We start from the raw sequence: 22,493 nt of genomic DNA on the forward strand, positions 1-22,493 counted from the left end.
TCTCTCTTGCAACAACTGTAGCAGCATCTGGGTGTTTGCATTAGTAGCAGCCATCACCGCTTGCCAGGCCTCTGCAGGAGGAGGCGGCGGCGGCGGAGGATTCTCCGGAGGAGGAGGTGGCGGCGACATATCCTCACGCCCTGGATTCTGACGAGTTGGTGGAGCCATCCTGAAGACGGACAACATATTAGCCCACAGAATAAATTGAAGATATTGCTGAATCAAAAGACATGAATATCTGAACAGGAATAAAGCAATTGCATTCGAACAAAATAGTAAGAATGCTTCCTCAAAGTGACGGTCGACAAAATTCTGATTAAGACCACTGCAAACAAGTATGAGCTAGAACTGCTCGGAACAAACGTATGATCGAGATTTCATCTGATATCTTCATGGATAAGATCGCACAGGCTCGAATTACAGTAGCCATCCTGTGCAAGGAAATGCACACGACATACGAAGTATCCCCGAGTCGTAGTGAGCTACAAGGATTCTTTAAGACACAACAAGAACCGATGTAAGACGATCGTCAACAAACGTACCCACTGAACATCAAATCCCAACCTTGATCATACATTTGTAGGAAGATATTCCTATAAGGTACTACTTGATATCCCACCTATGAATTCCCGAAATAACTGGTCATGCAATCTGGTACACGGGTACAAGGAGTAATATCACATAACTCCTATACTAACCCGTCACCTGTATCACATCCGTCAACATACAACCAGCATCTCGGACCTTCATCTACAACAGACCCTCGTGATCACAACGATACCAAGTATGGCTGTACTCCCGAACAATCTGCACCAGTACTGGGGACATCAGGGTTATCTCGCCACTACTAGTATTGAAGCAATTACGAACATCCTTCGTTCTTAGATACTCAGAAATTTGAATGATGGCGATGTGCACAAGAATCCCCTGGAGCTCAACTCCCCGAAAGAAATCAAAGCAGACAGGAGGCACCAAGACAGGACTCCGTCACATCGAAATCATATAGATTTCACAAATACCCGCGTGATCCTAAAAAAAATTGAGCGAGAAAAGGAGTAGAATTTAAGATTTCCTAAGTCGGGAACCTCACCAGAGCATGGAAGAGGAGAAAAAAGAATCCTACTCTCCGATATAACTAAGACTCAAAACATTTTACTAGACTCGACTCGGCCAAGTACGATCACACGAAGGCTCCTATGGTCATAAGGCTGTGATTACCAACTTGTAACAACTAAGATGCAGTCCTTTCCGATCTGGGGATCGAGGCCCCGAATTGGAAAGGAGCGCATCTAAGCGTCTCACAAACAAGGTATCATAACACATACATAATAACAACAGATTGACAATCAGGGGTTCAATTACCATCTCATAAATATATCAGAGTACATCACGCATACAACCAAAGTAGTTCCTCTACGGACTACAAAACAAGGGAAATGGCTATGCTACCCTGCCTGCTGGCCCACGATCACGACCACGCCTCAATCTTCTGGATAATTCATGTACAGGCGGTTGTTCTCCTCGTCATACTGCCACACCAGCTGCGTGCCATCGGGATCACCTGTCTCTGGGGTACCTGAACCTATTGGTGTTGTGAAGGAATCTGTGAGCCACGGGGACTCAGCAATCTATGACCTCGGTGCCAGAACTAGTCAAGTTATTAGGTTGGATAGGTGGAGTATTTAGGTTGCAGCATCCTAAGCTTGATATGGTGGCTAACTTACGTAGAGCATATATGAAGGTGGTCTATACTAGCGGTCGATGATAGATGATCACTAAGTGATCCTGAACACCTACCTACGTCAATCATAACCCCACCATGTTCCCGACCAAAGAGAGGTCTTCGAGGGGACAGTCACGGTTATGCACACAGTTGGCAATTTTATTAGCTTATGTTTAAGTTATCTATTACCGGATGTTAACAAAGTATTCCAAGTTGCCACATAACCGCGGGCACGGCTTTCCGACAGATTAAACCCTGCAGGGGTGCTCCAACTAGTCCATCACAAACGTACATGGGCCGCAAAGTAACCCTCTATCACGAATCTCGTGATCTCGTCGGATTCCTTAGAGGAAAACCTCAACTCTAGGGAGAACCAAAGCTTCACCGGGATTCCTATACGCAAGATATATCGCTAAGGTAAGACATCTCTAGCAGGACCTCCCGTCGTGTCGACGACCCCGATAAGAGCCACGTATCTCAGTCTCAGGACATGACGGATGGAAAAGCCTACAAGAGCCAAACCTCAAGTTTCCCTGTGGTGGTCCCCGCAGTCTGTCCATTTTGGACCAACACTCATGAGGAGCACTGGCCCGGGTTGTTGATTAAAGATCCTCGGGGTGATCATTCTCTATGCAGATTATTATTAAGTGATTAGCAAATTAACACCAATGTTGGGTCTTGCCGAACAAGTCTTAGCACTACGCGATTTATCGAGGGGGTCCCCATAACAACCCCGAACGTGTTAGGAGCGATCAATATAGAATCAAACACCAGTAGCCGGTAACTATGGCGGCAATAACGGAACAAAGCACCCGGCAAAAGGCTAGGCCTTCCGTTATTTACCAAGTATATAGGTGCATTAATTAAATAACAGAATTAAGATAATGATATCAAGCTCATGTTATTACATGAGACAAATCACCTGCATCTAGCAACGCTAACATTAGTAGTTGAGCAAAGCCTACTTAGCCATTCAAGTTTTGCTAGGAAGGGATAAGTGTTTGGTTTCATGGCATATCAGGAGGCAATTTAATTCAGTGGTAGGCAACGAGCATATGACAAGGAAAACGTAAACTAGCATAACAAGTCTAGAGATGGAATCAAGGTCATATCATCTTGCCTGTGATATCCTCAGCTTGGAACGGTTCTTGATCGTCCTGCACGTACTCTCCCGAATCCATGAACTCGTTCTCCGATCCCGGTGTTACCCAACATAAGAATAACATCCAATGAACAACAACACCTCAAGAGGCAACAAGCACATGATGCATGAGATGAATATGAGCATGCATCACTATTCTACTCACTAGCACAAGCATGAGAAGTAAATACATGTTCCTGGACAGAACTGCATCCTAAGCTATTTTGACATGCATGAGAATTACATGATCAGATGCATCTCTAGAAAACGAAGCAAAAGCATATAAAGAACAAAACAAACGGAGCTACAGATCAACGGGAATCAACGAAACAAGATATGAAGCCCTACGTGTCAAATTCATCACCACACACCCAAATGGCTCAACTCTGGTATTTCCAGGTTACCAAGACATAAAACAAACCAACATGGATGGGATGGAGCAAAGAATAACACCACAACATCAACTAAGCACTCACAAACATCAAAATGACAAAACTATACAATCTGCCATAAAGTGCATCATAGCACTTTGTGAGCTACATGCAAAGCACCTAGAGCCACCCAAATATGACAAATAATATATGTGGCTTTAGCCATCCAATAGTACTTCAAGCACAAGCAAGAATCACACACAAAGGAATTAAACACAGAAAGTTACAAGGCTGCAAACTTGCCCAAAAATATCACATTGCAGGGACTTAGTGAAAATTCCAGATTCTCACTTTCTGTCTTTGCTCTGAAGCATTTTTGACAGCAGCCAAAACAATATCTATAGGTCTCCAAATGGAATGAAAAATTACAGGGAGCTAGAAAAACATATCAGCTTCAACTTTCCAGTTGAAAGCTAAGGCTAGATCACAACACATTGACCTGCACAACCTCATCAACAGGAGAAGAAAATATAAACAGATTCTCAGACTTAGTGAAAATCTCAGATTTCCACTAATCTGGAATTTCAGCCACATGCCTACTTTGAGTGGGCACAGCTTGCACACATGGATTCCAAAACATGAGATGAAACCAACATGAGGTAGAGGGGGTCACCCTCTACTAGCACAACCAAGAAGCAAACCTTTGTGCTCAACAAATCACATGGAACCAAGCTCTAAACATACAAGAAAATGATAATATGTCATCTCCAGAAAATGTTCCAATGGTAAAACTAAGTTCACCGATGGATTCCTTGGGAGATTCTACCCCAAAATCATATAAAATACTTATGCACTTTCTTGGAACAAGAGGGCACAAACTAGAGAAGAAAAACTACATAGTTTCACATAGAGATGAATAGGCATCATCACATGTGATTCCACTAGCTCAACACCTACACCAAGAACATACACACACTCACAAGGAAGGGTACACACTCACACATATGGACATGTGTTGGTGCACCTAGCTTTAGTAGGTGGGGTGAACCCACATACACCCACACAACTACACACACTCACAACAACTATTACACCACATATACACAAGGTGCACAAGCATATCACCCTTGGTGATTGCACCACATATACACACACATCCACCTCTTGCATGTGTGCTACCACACACACAACACAACACCATCACCTACACTACACACTCTTGAGACCATAAGCACAATCACATCATTTCACTACAACTCATGAGAGGTAACTACACATGCTGCTACCAAGTTTATAAACACACACACATATACCTCTAGCACCCAAATTCCAATGCACTTGCACATCTCCATCCACTACACCTAGAGCACACACAACACAAATACAAACCAAAATGCACCACCATGCAATCTCCATTTGCAGCAAACAAGGGAAACAAAATCTAAATGAAAATCTAGCCTATCATCTACTGATCTCATGCCTGGAAATACTGTTGCTAGCAGATAATACTACACAACAAAGAAAAATAAATCAGGAAAAAAAAAGAGGCTTGGGGGGGGGGGTTCGAACCCAAGTCCTCTTCTGCACTACACCGCTGCAGTTGCCACCCTGCTGGTCACCATGCTTCTGACAGAGAAGGCACAACTAGCTGGTAATGCTCTGTGGCGCTGCTACTACTGTTGCCGAAAAGAAATTGAAAAGGGAGGAGATGCACCACCGGGGATTCGATCCCTGCACCTCCAGGTAACAAGCAGAGACAACAACCACTGCGCTACGTTTCGTCTACTGACAGAAGGAGGGATGTATCTCTGAAGATCAACTCCTCTGCTATGAAGCACCACGCCGGCGACCGAACCAGAGGAGGACGACGGCGACTACCACGGCTACCACCGGCCACACCACGCTACGGGGGTGAAGTAGGATCCGCAGGGGATCCATTCTCGCCTCAAAAACAACCTATTGCCGCAGCTAGCAACGGGCACAACTTCATCTCTACTGTTGCGCCGCTCTATGCTACTACACTGAACAGAGCACCTCGACGAACGCTCGAGGCCATGCCACGCTAGAGAGGGAAGAGATGGGTCTAGAGCTGCTCACCGAGGGGAGAAGGAGAGAGGAGGAAGACGACGAAGTAGGAAGCAGAGGCGTCATCGATCTGCTGCAGGAAGAGTTGTTGGAGTCGAGGAAGAAGCGCACGTCGTGGACGTCGAGGAGGGAGTTCCCGGCTACGGCTCCGTGCAAAAATGGAACCCCTCCTGGGTCCTCTTGCACGCGCAGCTACGGGGAGGAGAGGAGATCAACGCTACGCCGGCGTCGAGCTCGACCCGGAGCTTCTCATGGCGATGGGGACGACGAGGGAGTCTCTGGCGGCGCTGGAGGGAGAAGAGGAGGGAGAGGAGGAACCCTAGCTGAAGGGGGGAGGGAGAGGAGAGCTTATATCACCCTTGGGGGGCGAGCTGGAGCCGCAAGATCGAGGTCACGGCGATCGGGAGGCTGTGGCTGGTTCGTATACCATGACGTCGACGCGAGGAAGAAGAGGGACGACGCATGGGCTGCGGTAGCGATGGGTTATGGGCGTGGGTGAAGTTGGGCTGCGGTAGCGCCAGTGAGAGAAGGAGGGAAACCCGTGGCCCTCTCTATTTTAAAAACAACATCACAACAACTAATATTCCTAGGGAAAACTAAGGGCATAAAAATGGAGACAAAATATCCTTGGGCATAAGGGAATTATGCCCCAAATAAATAAAATACCAAAATGACTATTTGGGCAACTAAAAATAATTGCCAATCAGATTTAATTAAATCTGAAATAAAGGAAAACCTCAAACAAAAGAGGTTTAAAAAACCCCTCTCCTACATGCCCACACTCCAACTAAAATGCACTAAAAGTGTAACATTTTTAAAACAGCATTCAAACACGTTTTAAAATGCCTTACAAAGTAAAAGGAGAAGGAGATGCTTCTAGGTGATCTCAAGGAGACGCTTCTACGGGTCATGCTTATGTTGATGACATTGTGGTAAAATTGCAGAAGAAGGAAACGCTTCTTGGTGATCTCAAGGAGACGTTTGACAACCTACGGGTCTATCATATGAAGCTTAACCCCACGAAGTGCGTGTTTGGGGTCCCTGCTGGACATTTACTTGGGTTTTTAGTATCCGAGCGTGGCATAGAGGCTAACCCAGACAAGATTAAGGCGATTACCTCACTTGGGAAGCCGACCAACATTAACCAGGTCCAACGTATGGCGGGTCGTATCGCGGCACTTAGTCGTTTTATAAGTCGCCTGGGTGAGAAGGCCATCCCGCTCTATCAACTGCTCAAGAAGACAGAGCACTTCATTTGGACTGATGCTGCCAATGAAGCGTTTGAGGCCCTAAAAAAACAACTTGCCGAGCTGCCCGTGCTGGCAGCCCCAGCTCACAAGGAGCCAATGCTCTTGTACATTGCTGCTAATTCTAAAGCGGTGAGTGTGGCAGTGGTTGTTGAGAGCAAGGAAGAAGGCAAGGAATAGCTAGTCTAGCGGCCAGTGTATTTCGTTAGCGAGGTGTTAACCCTGTCCAAGCAGCAATATCCACATTGATAGAAGTTGGTCTTTGGGATCTTTATGGCGAGCCGGAAGTTGAAGCACTACCTTTTGGAGCACCCCATTACCGTAGTCAGTTCTGCACCTATTGGGGACATTATACAAAATCGAGAGGCTATGGGGTGGATTGCTAAATGGGCGATAGAACTTGGTCCCCATCATGTGAAGTATGCACCGCGTACAGCTATCAAGTCTTAGGCATTGGTGGACTTTATCAATGATTGGACCGAGCTGCAAGTGCCGGAAGACAGGCCAGAGAACACCTACTACATGATTCATTTCGACGGCTCTAGGCAATTGGAAGGTTCAGGCGCCTCAGTGGTGCTGATATCTCCAAGGGGGACACGTTTTGTTATGTCTTGTAGCTTTTGTTTCCTTGCACGAACAATGCAGCCGAGTATGAAGCTTTATTACACGGGCTCAGAATAGCTAAGGAGATGAATTTGAGCCAAGTCGGGTGCTTGGGCGACTCAGATTTAGTGGCTCAGTAAGTGTCAGGTACCTGGGATTCCAAGGATCCGTTGATGGCGGCTTACAGGCAAGCGGTCATCGAGGTGGCGGGTTATTTCCATGGCTATGAGGTTGATCATATTGATCATCGACAGAACGAGGCGGCTGATGTTCTTTCCCGGCTTGGGTCACAACGTAAGACTATCCCTCCTAATGTGTTCTTGGATGTTTTGCATAACCCTTCGGTGAAATTGCCTTCGGAAGAAGACATAGCAATTCCTGACCGGGAGTCACAATTGGTGGCGGCCCTTAGAGCAATTCCTGATTGGACGATATCTTACATTTCTTATCTGGCTCGAGGCAAGTTGCCATCTGATGAAGTTTTCGCCAGACAGATCGTGCAGCGATGCAAATCCATGGTTATACATAAAGGCGAGTTGCACAAACAAAGCACTTGTGGGGTTTTCCAGCGTTGTGTCTCACCCGAAGAGGGGGGGGGGCGAGATTCTCAATGATATACATGCGGGCGACTGTGGACATCATGTCGGGTCATGATCTCTGGTGTCAAAGGCTTATCGTCATGGTTTTTACTGGTTGACGGCTCATGCCGATGCTGAAGACATAGTACGTCGATGCGATGGATGTCAGAAGTTCGGACTTCAGGCACACGTGCCGGCTGAGGAGTTGCGCATGATTCCCATTACGTGGCCTTTTGTAGTTTGGGGGCTTAACATGGTTGGCCCTTTTAAAAGATCTTCGAACAAGAAGACACTCTGCTGTTTGCGGTTGACAAATTTACCAAGTGGGTTGAAGCGGAACCAGCTGGTAACTGTGAAGCAGAAATGGCAGTCAAGTTCCTCAAGAAGCTGATCTTTCGTTTTGGCTACCCTCATAACATCATCATCGACAATGATACTAATTTATCTAAGGGGGCAATGAAGGATTTTTGTTAGTGAGAGCACATCCGGCTTGATGTGTGTGTGCAGTAGCTCATCCACAATATAATGGTCAGGCTGAGCGGGCCAACCAGGAGATATTGCATGGGATCAAGCCCCGGCTCATGGTTCCTTTGCAGCGCACTCCAGGTTGTTGGGTTGAAGAGCTCCCCTCTGTGTTATGGAGTATCAGGACAACGCCTAATAGGTCGACTGGGTACACTCCTTTTCCCCTTGTCTATGGGACAGAGGCGGTTTTTCCAAGCGATATGAAGCATGATTCTCCCAGAGTCGTCGCATATGTTGAAGCTGATAATGAGTAGGCGCATCAGGATTCTTTGGACGCCCTGGAAGAGAAGCGTGATTTGGCTGCTGAACGATCGGCGATTTACCAGCAAGACTTACGTCGTTATCATAGTCGACGTGTTAAAATCCGGGTCTTCTAGGAGGGGGGCTTGGTGCTTAGGTTGATTCAAGATCATACGGGTATGCACAAGCTTCCCCCCCTTGGGAGGGGCCTATCATCGTCAGCAGGAACCTCCGCAACGGTCGTACTACTTGATTTATCTACGCCCCGACAAACAAACCACAGAGGAAGAGACAACCCACCCTTGGAACATTGCTCATCTGCGGCCCTACTATACTTAGAGCCATTGGCTCGTCATCTATGTACATATTTAGATCATTGTGTACTCCTTACATTATATCAATAAAGCCGACGCCCATGAAATTCGGGGTCTTTGCCGTTTCAGCCCACATGTGAGCATGAGTCTTTATTGATTAAACTTAAGTCGCCCAAGAGGATAAGCCGCCATTGGGGAGGCTATTCAAACATGGACGCTACTGGTATCAAAGAGAGTAAGTCGCCTTGATGCGACCACTCAAACATAGGTACCAGTAGAGCCAAAGAGGATCAAGTATCATGATGCACGGTTCAAACATAGGCGCCTATGTATGATCACGAACGATAAAAACCGGCTTACTTGGGGGCTACTAGTTCCCAAGTCGTTTAGCAGTAATAGCATTGTCTTCTGCTATCCTATGCCTGTTTTTCCTTGATCATAGGTCATTTGGGAGCTTCTAACTCATTGAGTCCCGCCGTAATACCCTCTTGGCCAACGAAAAATTAACGCATTACTGAATGGTTATACTGGACTGTATGTTTTGCGACTCGCCCATAAGACCCGTGTACTCTTGGCGAGTCAATCCAAGTATTGGACCCTGAACTCCCAAGGTTAAAACATTGAGGTACTTGCGAGAGCCAGCATATGGAGAATAGACAAACCATGGGTTCACTGAACCTGCTTCACTAAAGCTTGACTTGAGCATGATCAGCCAGTCTAAACACATAAAGGTTTTTGCAAAAACCTCTTTGGGTATGATTAGAGCCTTGCCAGCCCATCTACCCGCCGTGACTCACAGAGCCAGCTCATTTTACACCTTATATGGTGACTATGTTTTCAAGCAGAAGATTCAACAACAAAGACTAAACTCATCCAAAGAGGTGTTGGTCAAAGCGGGAGTATAACACTTCTTCAACTCGCCTAATCAAGGCGACTTCTATTACAAAGGTAATGTCATGAAAATTTAAACATTCAGTACATAGACAGAAGCAGTTGTTGGGCATGTTCCGAAACAACAATTACATGGCTCATTAAGGCCAGAGGTTTTCTATGTTACAACCCGGTGACAAGATTTCGCCGGGTTTAATCTCTTCTGCAGCCTGAAGCTTCAAAGAGTCACCACTTCTAAGCCGCCGCCGGCTCATCTTGTGCTGAAGTTTCGGGGTCTTGGATCTGGAAGTTGTCCACATCCTAAGTGCAATTGATTAAGGCGTGAAATTCAGCTTCGTCCGTTAAGATGGTTGACGGGTCAGCGTTAGGGGCAAAAAGAGGCTTACAACGCTGAGGTGCTAAGTCCAAATGCGCGAAGCTGGGAGTCACCACACGTTTCCCTTCATCATCATAAGTTGATTGATATTTCAAAAGATCAAGACTTTGAGCAAGACGACTTGCTGCAGGGCGAATGTCCTTTACGCATTGCGCGTAGTCTTCTTCTGTGAATTCTGAACCATCATCCTTATATTCAAGGAAGCCGACAGCTATTCCATCTGGCTTGAGTTCGAGAGCATAAGCTAGTGCCCGACTCATGGCCGCCATCACTCCCTTACGCGCGGATGATTTCCTTATTTCAGTTATATGCCGAGGGATGGTTGAGAGTCGCCTCAACATGTCTTTGATGTACTTTATTGGGTCTTTGTCTCCCCAAACAGCCTTGACAGTCAGCAAGCCGCCAGCATAAAGTTGCTCCGTCAGAGTGTATATGGCCTTCAACTTCAAAACTGAATCATCTTGAAGGTTGGTGGATCGAGGGCCTATAAAGGAACAAGGGATATATAAGTCGTCGAGCACCTCGTGTCCTTTGTCACAGTGATAATAGGTTTTATGAAGGACTTTCCAAAAATAGCGTCGGTCTTCTTGGAGATATGTTGACGCAGGCCAGACAATTATGCTGTAGCTTCTGCAAGGGCGGCTTGTTCCGTTGCGGTTGACTCCTTATACTTCAGATAGTCAGCCCTGACCTGTCCAAGCTCTGCCATCGTGGCCTGGAGTTTTTCTTCTAGTATGGCCCTGGCGTCTTGCTAGCATCCTAGGCTTTTTTGCATCTCTCTTAGGGATACGTCAGTTTGACTACTAGTATCCTACAAAATCAAACATGAAAGATCAGTGACCTTAATATTATGGGGTTGCGTTGAAAGGTGGACAGACAAGTCTCAAGCATATTGCAAGCAATACACTCAACACTTGGGGGATAATGTACTTGTTTTTCTAACAGGGAAGATAAGTTTTTCATTTCTATTAAGCAAGACCCCACTCATCTTCAAGAAGATGACCCGGCCCTTGGGGGCTACAGGTTGAAGCTCTCCACAGATTATTATGTGAGACCCGACTCATCTTCAAGAAGATGACCCGACCCTTGGGGGCTACAGGTTGAAGCTTTCCACAGGATATTAAACAAGACCTGACTCATCTTCAAGAAGATGACCCGGCCCTTGGGGGCTACAAGTTGAAGCTTTCCACAAGTTATTAAACAAGACCCGACTCATCTTCAAGAAGATGACTCGACCCTTGGGGGCTACAGGTTGAAGTTTTTCAAAGATTATTGCACAAGATCCGGCTCATCTTCAAGAAGATGACCCGACCCTTGGGGGCTATAGGAGGATATATATAAGACAGTTTGTTCTGTAAATACCTCATATCTTCTCTTCATCATATTTACTAAGACGGCTTCAAAATCTCGGCTCGACGCGAGACGGTTCAAATATCCCGCATGAAGCTCTTCGAAGTTTAACTTCTCGATGTTTGGAAGGTCAAGTACAGATTTTCCTGTCGTCATCTTGGTGGAGACGTCCCCGGCAGTGTGCTTTGCCAACACATTGTGGACATGGGTTGTATGACCCGTCCCAGTGATAATGGCAGCATCATCTTTGGGTAAAGCACCTTTGGTTGACTTCATGGGACATGGCGGCTTGAGTTTCTCTTTGTGACTCGGCTCCACCACTTTACCATCAGTTCTGGATGGAGTAACTTGGGCATCAAGGATGTTATGTGTGTTGGCGCCTTCAGGAGGATCAGCATAAGCCCCAATATCTTCATCTGGAATATCAGGGACAGGAACATCTATTTCATCCATTCCAGGTTTGTCAACGTTTAGAGTTGACCCGCCCGTTTTCCGTTTCTTAGCTTGAGCTCTACAAAGATGAAAGGTCAAGACACACTTAAATTAAACATCATAATGAAAAATGCATACAACAATTGATGCCATACCCTGGGAGACGGACAAGAGGTGGTAGTTTGGAAGATGCCGAGTCGCCGGATGAAGGAGGAGACACTTGTTATAGTTACAGGGTTTGATGAATGTAGGCAAAGGTTGTCAATAAAACTTGATAGGAAATAAGAAAGTACCTCAGCTCGACGTTTGCGGCTGGATGTTTTTTCAGGTAAACCCGCCATAAGATCACCAGAAGAGCTATGGGTGTGGCGTTTTGGAGTGTATAAGGCCTTCTTCAAAAGGAAGTTAGGATCCAAGTGAGCATCTGGGTGACTCATAGGGACTTTCCTACAAACCCGCCTCTGAGGTATTTCCAAGGAAATACTTGAATAAGAAGAAATGGAAATTACCTCAGCCTCTTCAGCATCATTTTCCCTGTCTTCTCCCTGGAAGTTAAAGTACATGGTTAGAACAGATCTATGATGCCTTAACGGGACGGTCCAGGTATTTACCTCACAAACGTCTTCAGCATGTGGTGACTCGCCCACAATGGATGACTCAACCGCATCGGGTTTGCTTTTCTTCTTCTTGGCAAGGGTCTTCACTCTTTTTACACGTGGCTTGACAACCTTACGTTTTCGGAAGGGTGCATTTTTTTGTAAAGGGGGAAAGTTAATTCTACCAAAGAACATAAGAAGGCATCAAATCAAACAGATGAGAGGTAAAATTATCTACCTCAGGAGCAGGGTTGGCACGACAGAACGGTTTTAGACCAATTTTGGAACAAGCCTCTTTGGTTTCACCACATAGCTTTTTCACGAGACTGTTGATTTCTTCAGTGTCAAGCATGACATTCGTGAAACGCTGAGCATTGTTCAAGTTATCGTCATACTGACACATCAAACCCTCGCGGCGGCTCAGAGGCATGATCCACCATTCAATCCAACATCGGATCAAGTCGACGCGAGGCAAACCATTGGCGTTCAGAGCCCTCAGCCGGGGCCAAATAGATTTGTGGGCGGCTTGTTCTTCTGAAGTCAGAGGTTCAGGGAGTTGAAAGTCCATTGGAAGGCGATCTTCTCTATAACCTGGTAGGGGATTCTCGTGATCTGGAGCGGTGTTTTTGCAGTAGAACCAGGTCTTTCCCCAACCTTTAGGATGGCTGGGCAAGGCGGCAACAGGGAAGCCAGTTTCACGATGCCTCTGGATGGTAACTCCGCCAAGCTCCAAGCTAGGACCATCAGCACATTCCGTTTGGCAATTTAAATAGAAAACTCTCTAAACAGAGAAATGGTGGGTTCTATTTCTAAATATGCTTCACAATAAACCTGGAATTGGCACAGGTTACTGATTGAACTGGGACCCAGATCTTGGGGGTGGAGATTGAAAAAGCTAAGGGCGTCTTGAAAGAACTTTTAGCCGGGGGCGCGAGAAGCCTCGTTCCAAGTGGTCTGCAAAGACTACTACTTGCCCTTTGGCAGGTTGAGGCCGAGCTTCTTTGGAAGGAGCCTTCCATTCAATCACCTCTTTAGGAAGCAAGATCCCCATTGACACAAAACGTTGTAAGGAGGCTTCGTCAATATCAGAAGGTAACTTGTCGCATTTCGATGGTTTTGACATAATGTCCCAAGCCGGAAAAAGATCAGCTGCATGGATATAAATGACGGGTTATTCTAAAATGACTAGCAAGAAGGGACATTGCAATGTTCTAAGTCGCCTAAGAATGGGAGGGCGCATGATAATGGCGAGTCACGAAAAGCGCTAAGCCGATTTCATGGTAAGTCGCCGTTAGGTCATGAAGGACCCCAAATGATTGAATCTTGCTAAATGTTGGAAGAACAGTTTTTATCAAAACTACAAAATAGTCTGGATCTACTAGCAGTGTAGAAAATAAAAGTTAATGGCTGAAATAAAAACAACGAAGAACAGCGGCTATAGCAACTTAAAGGCGACATATTTTTCATGCAGAGATAACAGTAAAGTTTTTGCTAGATTCATCCCGCATCCGCTTCCACTACTTGCTAAGGGAGTTTCGTTGCGTTTAAAGGAGTATATCAACTAGTGTTGTTAATGGAGGTGCGACGAACCCTAGAGAAGCTCCGGCGAACTACGTTACGTGATTCGAGTAGATCTATACAAGGAGATAAAGGCGTACCTGACGGCGTCGACTGGCGGAGGAAAAAGATCGAAATTGGGCGGAGAGATGAACAAAGAAGGAATCCGTGCTTCGGAGGGGATCGCTCGAGAAGATGCAGCGGCGGCGCGTCAAGGGTTGACCAGCTCGAGGAGGAAGAAGATGAGTTAGGGTAAAAAGTAAAAAAGATTCCTCGTTGGTATTTAAAGACCGAAGGGGGGAAATGGAAACGGTAGGCGCGGGAAACAAGGAGGCGCTGTAAATTCGGAATTGATGGCGCCTCAATTTTCGGACTGTACGTATAAGATCAAAAGGAGCCGTTGGGTGATGTCATGAATATTCCTGGGATTTCAGAATGAATGACATCATCATTCCATGTGGCGGAAAATCAAAAAAAGTTCACAAGCCGGCAATGTTTCCGTTGGAAATAAGACGTCGATTAAAGTGAGCCGCCGAGAATTAAGGAGAGGTTTATTGACGTGAATAAATTCAAGTCAATCTGGGGCCTAATGTTGGGGATATTATCCCATTATAAGACCCGCCTTATAAGGCCAGGTCAAGATAATGGCGGCTCTACCTCGATGAACAAGATGGGCCGTTGTTTGATGAGAGGAAGGTGCTAGCTGTGCGCAGTGAAGAGATGGTTGGCCCAAGATGTAGAGAAGGCGACTTACGGTTCACGCAAGGAAAGAGACGCTAGAAGCTTCCTTGTGTGGGAGACAAGGCGAGTTAGAGATAGGCCGACTTATCAATTGTAAGGAGAGTTGGATTCTTGTAAACCTACAGCCTCGACCTATATATAAAGGCGAGTCTCTAGGGTTGAGAGGTTAAGTTAACATCAATCGAGAGCTAGGTCAGGGGAATCCGTACCCTTGTAATCGATTCCCACAGCAATATACACAAAGCAGGACATATGCTTTTACCTCAATATGAGGGGCCGGACCTGGGTAAATAGCGTCTTCCGTTTCCCGATCAACCCCTTTGAGTCACCACATGGTTGCGATGGCTACATCACTAAGTCCTTCCCACGAGGACATCTATCGTGAAAAAACCACGATAGTTTTTAGATTTAGTAAAAAATACCGGCGAAAGAATCTACCGGAGAGGGGCCACCCCCAGGCCACAAGCTTGTAGGGCGAGCCCCCCTAGGCCGCAACCCCTGGCTTGTGGGGTCCCTGAGGCTCCATCGACCTTGTTTCCACTCCTATACATTCCCATCCACGGAGAAAAAAAATCAGAGAGAAGAGTTCATCACGTTTTACGATACGAAGCCGCCGCCACCTCCTGTTCTTCATCGAGAGGGCATATCTGGATTCTGATTTTGGCTCTGGAGAGGGGAAATCGACGTCGTCGTCATCACCAACCATCCTTCATCACCAATTTCATGATGCTCTCCATCGTTCGTGAGTAATTCCATCGTAGGCTTGCTGGATGATGATGACGAGATGATGTATATACTTCTTGCCCCACGTTGGATACCCCAAGTGGAAGGTCGAGATCTAGTTAGCAACAAATATCCCTTACAAGGAGACTGTAAGGTTTATCGAACCAGGAGGCCTCCTAGGCTCAACAAGTAGGTGTCTTCCACCCTGGCGCTAGCAGAAGACATGGACCTGCACACACAACAAATAACTTTGCTCCCAACGAGTACATAGAGGTTGTCAATATCTCCGGCCTTGTAGTTTGCAAAGGATCAAAACACAAGCGGGAAGGTAGTAGTGATTGCAACAGAAAAGTAAAGAAAAGCGGTAAATGATGGAGGTGTAAACAATGATGGTGATATGGACCGGAGTCACATGATGTTCACTAGTGATGTGTCTCTCCCAAAAGACGATAAACAACTATGTTGGGTAAACAAATCACAGTTGGGCAATTGATAGAATTAAGATCGCACCGCAATGCTAATTATGCTCCTTGATAGTATGAGGTTCAATAGTAATGGGCGGTACGCCAAGACAAGTAGACCGTTATTCACCAGCATCTACTTACTAATCATCCACCTTTAGGTATCTATCCAGAACATCTCTCCGGTATTAAGTTGCTAGCCCCACCCCAAAGTGTAAACTCAAAGCAACAGACAACTGCATTAACTAACTATGCATAAGGTAAACAATCCTTGCAACTATTGTCACAGGCACCGTTGTTTTCTCCTAGTGGCAACAAGCACATCCCCTAGTCTCATGTTTCTGTCACTCAAGCTAGACATCGAGGGGCCCGAACCCACAATCATGCATAACGCTCCATCTTGGAGTTACGATCTACTACTTGGCCAAAGCAATAAAAAGCAACAGAGAACATGCAAGAATCACTAAGGAACATAATATAAAAGGATAATTAAATATATAACTCATAACAATCTGAACATAATCTCATAATCCATCGGATCCCAACAAACCGAGCATAGCAAAAGCAAGAGAACTACATAGATGTCTTGATCATGTAGGGCAGCTCACAAGGACTAACCATTGAAGCACAAGATTGGAGAGAAGACATCACATAACTACTGGCCATGGACTCATGGTCCAAGGAGGACTACTCACGGCACGTTCGGGAAGCGTCCATGGCGGTGGAGAAGCTCCCGAAAGTGAATCCTCCCTCCGGTAGGGTGCCGAGAAGAGGTATCCCGACGCTCCCGATCTTGGAAGCGTTGCGGCGGCGGAACGATGGAGAAATTCGCGATTCCAGAAAGTTTGCGAGGGTTTCCTCATGGATCTCTAAATATAGGCCAAAGGAGGGCACCAGAGGAGGTGGGATCCACCCAGGCGACCTCGTGGCACGGTCTAGGGCCTGGCCGCACCAGCAGGCCGCCTGGGAGGCCCCTGGCCCCCCGTGTGGCCCTCCTTCGGTGATCCCAAAGCTTCTGTTTTGCCGATTTTTTATATATTTTTCTGGATTTTTTCGGGCTTCGAAAAATTGGGTAAAAGCCCGTGCAAAATACACATCAGCAGACAGAAACTGGCACTAGGTGCACTGAGTTAGTAGGTTAGTCCAAATATGTGTAAAATGATATAAAAGTGTAGCAAAACATATAACATTGTCACCCGAAATATCATGGAACAAGCAGAAATTATAGATACGTTTGGGACGTATCAACATCCCCAAGCTTAATTTATGCTCGTCCTCGAGTAGATAAATGATAACACAATAATTTATGTGGTGACGTGCTAACACACATATATGAACTTCAAAGTAAAGCAAGTGAGATATGCAATTTAAGTCAAGACAATAACAAGCAAGAGTCTATATCTAGCATTGAATTTAGCAAAGTAAGAACATAAAGGTGCAAGAGCTCTCGCTGTCCGTGACTCGAACGTCTCCAAATGGTGTTTGCGTGCAAGAAGTGGGAGATGGGTTCAAAGATAAAATATTTTTAATTGAGAATTCAATCTACTAAATCTCACACTTAGTGTCCTTCGGAATCTTATTTTGACTCATCCCCAGACCACTTGTTAGGCACAAGTCAAAATGATCCTCTCCATTTCGATTTTGAGCACTCATGCAATGAATAAGTGTAAGCAAGATATGTTGGCACTTAGGATGGCAAATGGAATAATGATGGGGAAGGAAGACAAAAAGGTGTGAAAGGCTCACATCAATGAGGACAACCATAGGCGAGAGAAAGCCAAATGATAAATATGATGTGAGGAGTAGGGATTGCCGTGTAACGGATGCACATATGAGCTAAGGTAAGCTCTCCAATGGAACTAGTGGGGGTTCATCCAAGTTGTTTGCTCATGAAGCTCATCATTGGAATATGCAAACCAAGTTCTATAGTGTAACGGTCCCCACATAGTTATGCATGGAGTACGAGTATGGATCTTTCAAAAGTAATAGTAGTGTTGCCCCTTCTCTCTTTTTTTCTTTTTCTTTTTTACCTTATTTTATTTTATTTTTTTGTGGCCTCTTTGGCTCTTTATTTTTATCTCGGGATCTTTTCCTCTCTTAAGGGCAACACTCCATGTTTTACATGAATAGAAATAAAAATCATCGCACTTTGTAAGAAGTACTCAACATGAACACAAGTGAAAACTATCATGATGTATGCAAATGTATGCCTCTGGCAGTGTAGCAGGATATGCAATGATACTAGCGCGTCATGTAGGAGTAATGAGGGCAATGCCCAACTAGCATGCGGCTCTATAATCAAGCAAAAGCATGAATGACATGAAGATCAAGTCATGAGATGATGGATGTTGCATGGCAATGTATCTCGGAAAGGCTATGGAAGTGCCTTAATAGGTAGGTATGGTGGCTGTTTTGAGGAAAGATATAATGAGGCTTATGTATGACAGAGCGTATCATGTCATGGGTTTGGATGCACCGGCGGAGTTTGCACCAACTCTCAATGTGAGAAAGGGCAATGCATGGTACCGAAGAGGCTAGCAAAATATGGATGCTGGAAGTGCCAACAATCGAATAATCACATTAGTCTGAAGAACTCATACACTTATTATCGGTAACTCTCTATCTAGTTAGGAAATTCATAACGAGACAAGTACCCCGAGGAGGAATGTTTGGGGGTTTGGTTATCCTTGCGCATCCTTGACTCATGGTAACGTGAGGGTACTCTATATATTCCAACCCCTCCAGAGGTTAGCGATCAATTTAGTAGCTAGAGTTCTCAACTATTTTTTAGTTTTTGAAAAACACACGGATTTCCCAAAATACGACACCTATCACTAATAGTCTCAAGCTCTTGGCACCAATAATCCAAACATTACTCAAATCAATACTTCAAAACTATTGCAAGTTACTACTATAATTAAATAGCAACCTCACTTACCTACTCATGCAAGACACACAACTCAGTGCAACGAGCCAACTCTCTAAACAAGATAAGCATGATAACTCAAGTGATTTACAAAATCAACCTAAATAAATGCTCTTAAGAAGATAAGTATGAAAACTAAGAGCTAAGCATGACAGTAGCTAAGAAGAGATGAAGAACACACAAAAAGGATAAGCATGAAAACTATGTTGTGTTCTAGAGTGGAACGGAGCGTGTCTCTCTCCAAAACAAGGTAGGTTAGGTTCCGACTTGTCATGACCAGAAAACAAAACTAAAACAAACTAAAAAGCAAATAGCGGGACGCTCCAAGCATAGCACATATCAAATGAAGTGATAAAAATATAGCATGGAGATGGACGAACTGATGATTGTTGATAGAGAAGGGGATGCACGGGGGCATCCCCAAGGTTAGACGCTTGAGTATCCTTGAATATTTCTTAGGATGCATGGGGGCATCCCCAAGCTTGAGCGTTTGACACTCCTTTATCTTCTTTCATCATCTCTCCCATCACATACTTGAAAACTCTCTTCATATAAAACTCATCATAAGCTGATTAGCGTGGTTAGTTCCCTTAATAAAATAATTCAATACCTGCTGGAAATAATGATTTTCATGAAAATCTACTGCTTCTCATGATTGCCAAAAGGTTTTTGCAAATAAAAAGCAAGCTTAGGATTCACAAAACACTGAAAACACAAAACATGGCAGAATCTGTGAAAAACAGAACATCAGGTAGTAAATAATTTATTCAGGATACTTCTGCAACTCAAATAAAAAAACTAAGAACAGATGCCATAAAGCCAATTATATAGAGCATGTGTTCAGAAAAAAATCAGATAAAAAAGATGACCTGGTGATGTTTGGCGAATTTTTCCTTCAAGAAGACAAAATCTGTTTCTAGACAACATGTCACAGCTTTTGAACTTTCTTGCAATCAGAGGCTATAACTTGGCACAAAGCTAAAAAATAAAGATACAATGATGTTGCTACAGTATTAACACACATCAAGCCCACTAAAATGGAAAGTAAAAACAAATTGGGTTGCCTCCCAACAAGCGCTTTCTTTTATGCCTTTGAGCTAGGCATAATGCAAGAAGATCAAGTGTTATCAACTCCAAAAGAATAACTTGCCCATGTAACAGACTCATAAGGTAACTTAATATTCTTTCCAGGGAAGTGTTTCATTCCCTTTTTAATAGGAAATTGGAATTTAATAATCCCCTCTTTCATGTCAATTATAGCATCAACGGTAAGGAGAAAAGGACGTCCCAAGATAATTGGGCATGAAGGATCACATTTAATGTCCATAATAAGAAAATCAACGGGCACATAATTATCATTGACAATAATAATGACATCATAAATTCTCCCTAAAGGTTTCTTTATGGAAGAATCAACAAGACGAACACCAAAAGAACATGGATCATAAGGTTTCCAATCAAGCATATCATACGTTCTTTTGGGCATAACGGAAGCACTAGCTCCAACATCACACAAAGCAAAGCAAGAGATATCATTCAATTTAATTTTGACCATAGGATCCCAACCATCTTATAGTTTTCTAGGAATAAAAGTCTCTAGCTTGAAGCTTCTCCTCCCTAGCTTTGATAAGAGCATTGTTAATAAGCTCGGTGAAGGCAATATTGAGTGTACTAGTGTGGGGGTCTTTAGCCATTCTTTGCAAAAAGGTGATGACTTCGGAGAGACTACAATTGTCAAAATCAGTAATATTGCTATTAAGTAAAATTGTAGTGTCATCCTCTACATTTGATTTTCTCTCTATTATGAGAGTTTGGATGTCTTCCCAAGTTTGGGGACGGTTAGGAGCAACTTCAAACCAAAGATCTTGTGGCTTCCCGACGCAACCATGCCAAGGGCATAATTATCCATAATGACTGGTATAGTCACATGGTTTACTTGTAAAAAGACCCTTAGTGGTAACTGGAGCAATAGAGGAGAATGTATAATCATTGTTGTTGTGACTAGTGGAGTCACCCAACATGGTGTTCTCAGTGGAACCCATAGCAGCGGCAACAAGCAAGAGCAAATCAACTAATTTTTTTGTGGTTTTTGGTATAAGACTCTAAAGCAAAAACTAGAAAACAAACTAACAAGACTAAAAAGCAAAGGTAAAAGATAGCGTGCAACTCCCCTATCTTGAAGAGTGGAGTCCCCGACAACGGTGCCAGAAAATCGCTTGATGACGAGATGATGTACATACTTCTCGCCCCTCGTTGGATACCCCAAGTGGAAGGTGGAGATGTAGTCAGCAGCAAATTTCACTTACACGGAGACTGTAAGGTTTATCGAACCAGGAGGACTCCTGGGTTCAACAAGTAGGTGTCTTCCACCCTGGCACTAGCAGAAGATGTGGACCTACACAAACAACAAATAACTTTGCTCCCAACGAGTACAGAGAGGTTATCAATCTCTCCGGCCTTGTAGTGTGCAGAGGATCAAAACACAAGCGGGAAGGTATTGATTGCAACGGAAAAGTAAAGTAAGCAGTAAATGATGGAGGTGTAAACAATGATGGTGATATGGACCGGAGTCACATGATGTTCACTAGTGATGTCTCTCTCCCAAAAGATGATAAACAACTATGCTAGGGTAAACAAATCACAGTTGGGCAATTTACATAATTATGATCGCACCGCAATGCTAATTATGCTCCTTGATAGTGTGAGGTTCAATAGTAATGGGCAGTACGCCAAGACAAGTAGACCGCTTATTCATCAACATCTACTTACTAATCATCCACCTTGAGGTATCTATCCAGAACATCTCTCCGATATTAAGTTGCGAGCCCCACTCAAAGTGTAAACTCAAAGCAACAGACAACTGCATTAACTAACTATGCGTAAGGTGAACAATCCTTGCAACTGTGGTCACAAGCACCATTGTTTTCTCCCTGGTGGCAACAAGCACATCCCCTAGTCTCATGTTTCTGTCACTCAAGCTAGACATCGAGGGTCCCGAACCCACAATCATGCATAACGCTCCCTCTTGGAGTTACGATCTACAACTTGGCCACAGCAATAAAAAGCAACATAGAAACATGCAAGAATCACTAAGGAACATAATATAAAAGGATAATCAAATATATAACTCATAACAATGTGAACATAATCTCATAATCCATCGGAACCCAACAAACCGAGCATAGCAAAAGCAAGAGAATTACATAGATGCCTGATCATGTAGGGCAGCTCACAAGGACTAACCATTGAAGCACAAAATTGGAGAGAAGACATCACATAGCTACTGGTCATGGACTCATAGTCTAAGGAGGACTACTCACGACATGTCCGAGAAGCGTCCATGGTGGTGGAGAAGCTCGTGGAGGTCAATCCTCCCTCCGGCAGGGTGCCGGGAAGAGGTCTCCTGATGCTCCCGATCTTGGAAGCGCTGCAGCGGCGGAACGATGGAGAAATTCGCGATTCCAAAAAGTCTGCGAGTGTTTCCTCACGGATATCTAAATATAGGCCAAAGGAGGGCACCGGAGGAGGTGGGACGCACCCAGGCGACCTCCTGGCGTGGCCTAGGGCCTGGCCGCGCCACCAGACCGCCTGGGAGGCCCCTGGCCCCCTCCAG

The sequence above is a fragment of the Hordeum vulgare genome, chromosome 5H (assembly GCF_904849725.1).
Source record: "Hordeum vulgare subsp. vulgare chromosome 5H, MorexV3_pseudomolecules_assembly, whole genome shotgun sequence".
Classification (NCBI taxonomy): domain Eukaryota; kingdom Viridiplantae; phylum Streptophyta; class Magnoliopsida; order Poales; family Poaceae; genus Hordeum; species Hordeum vulgare.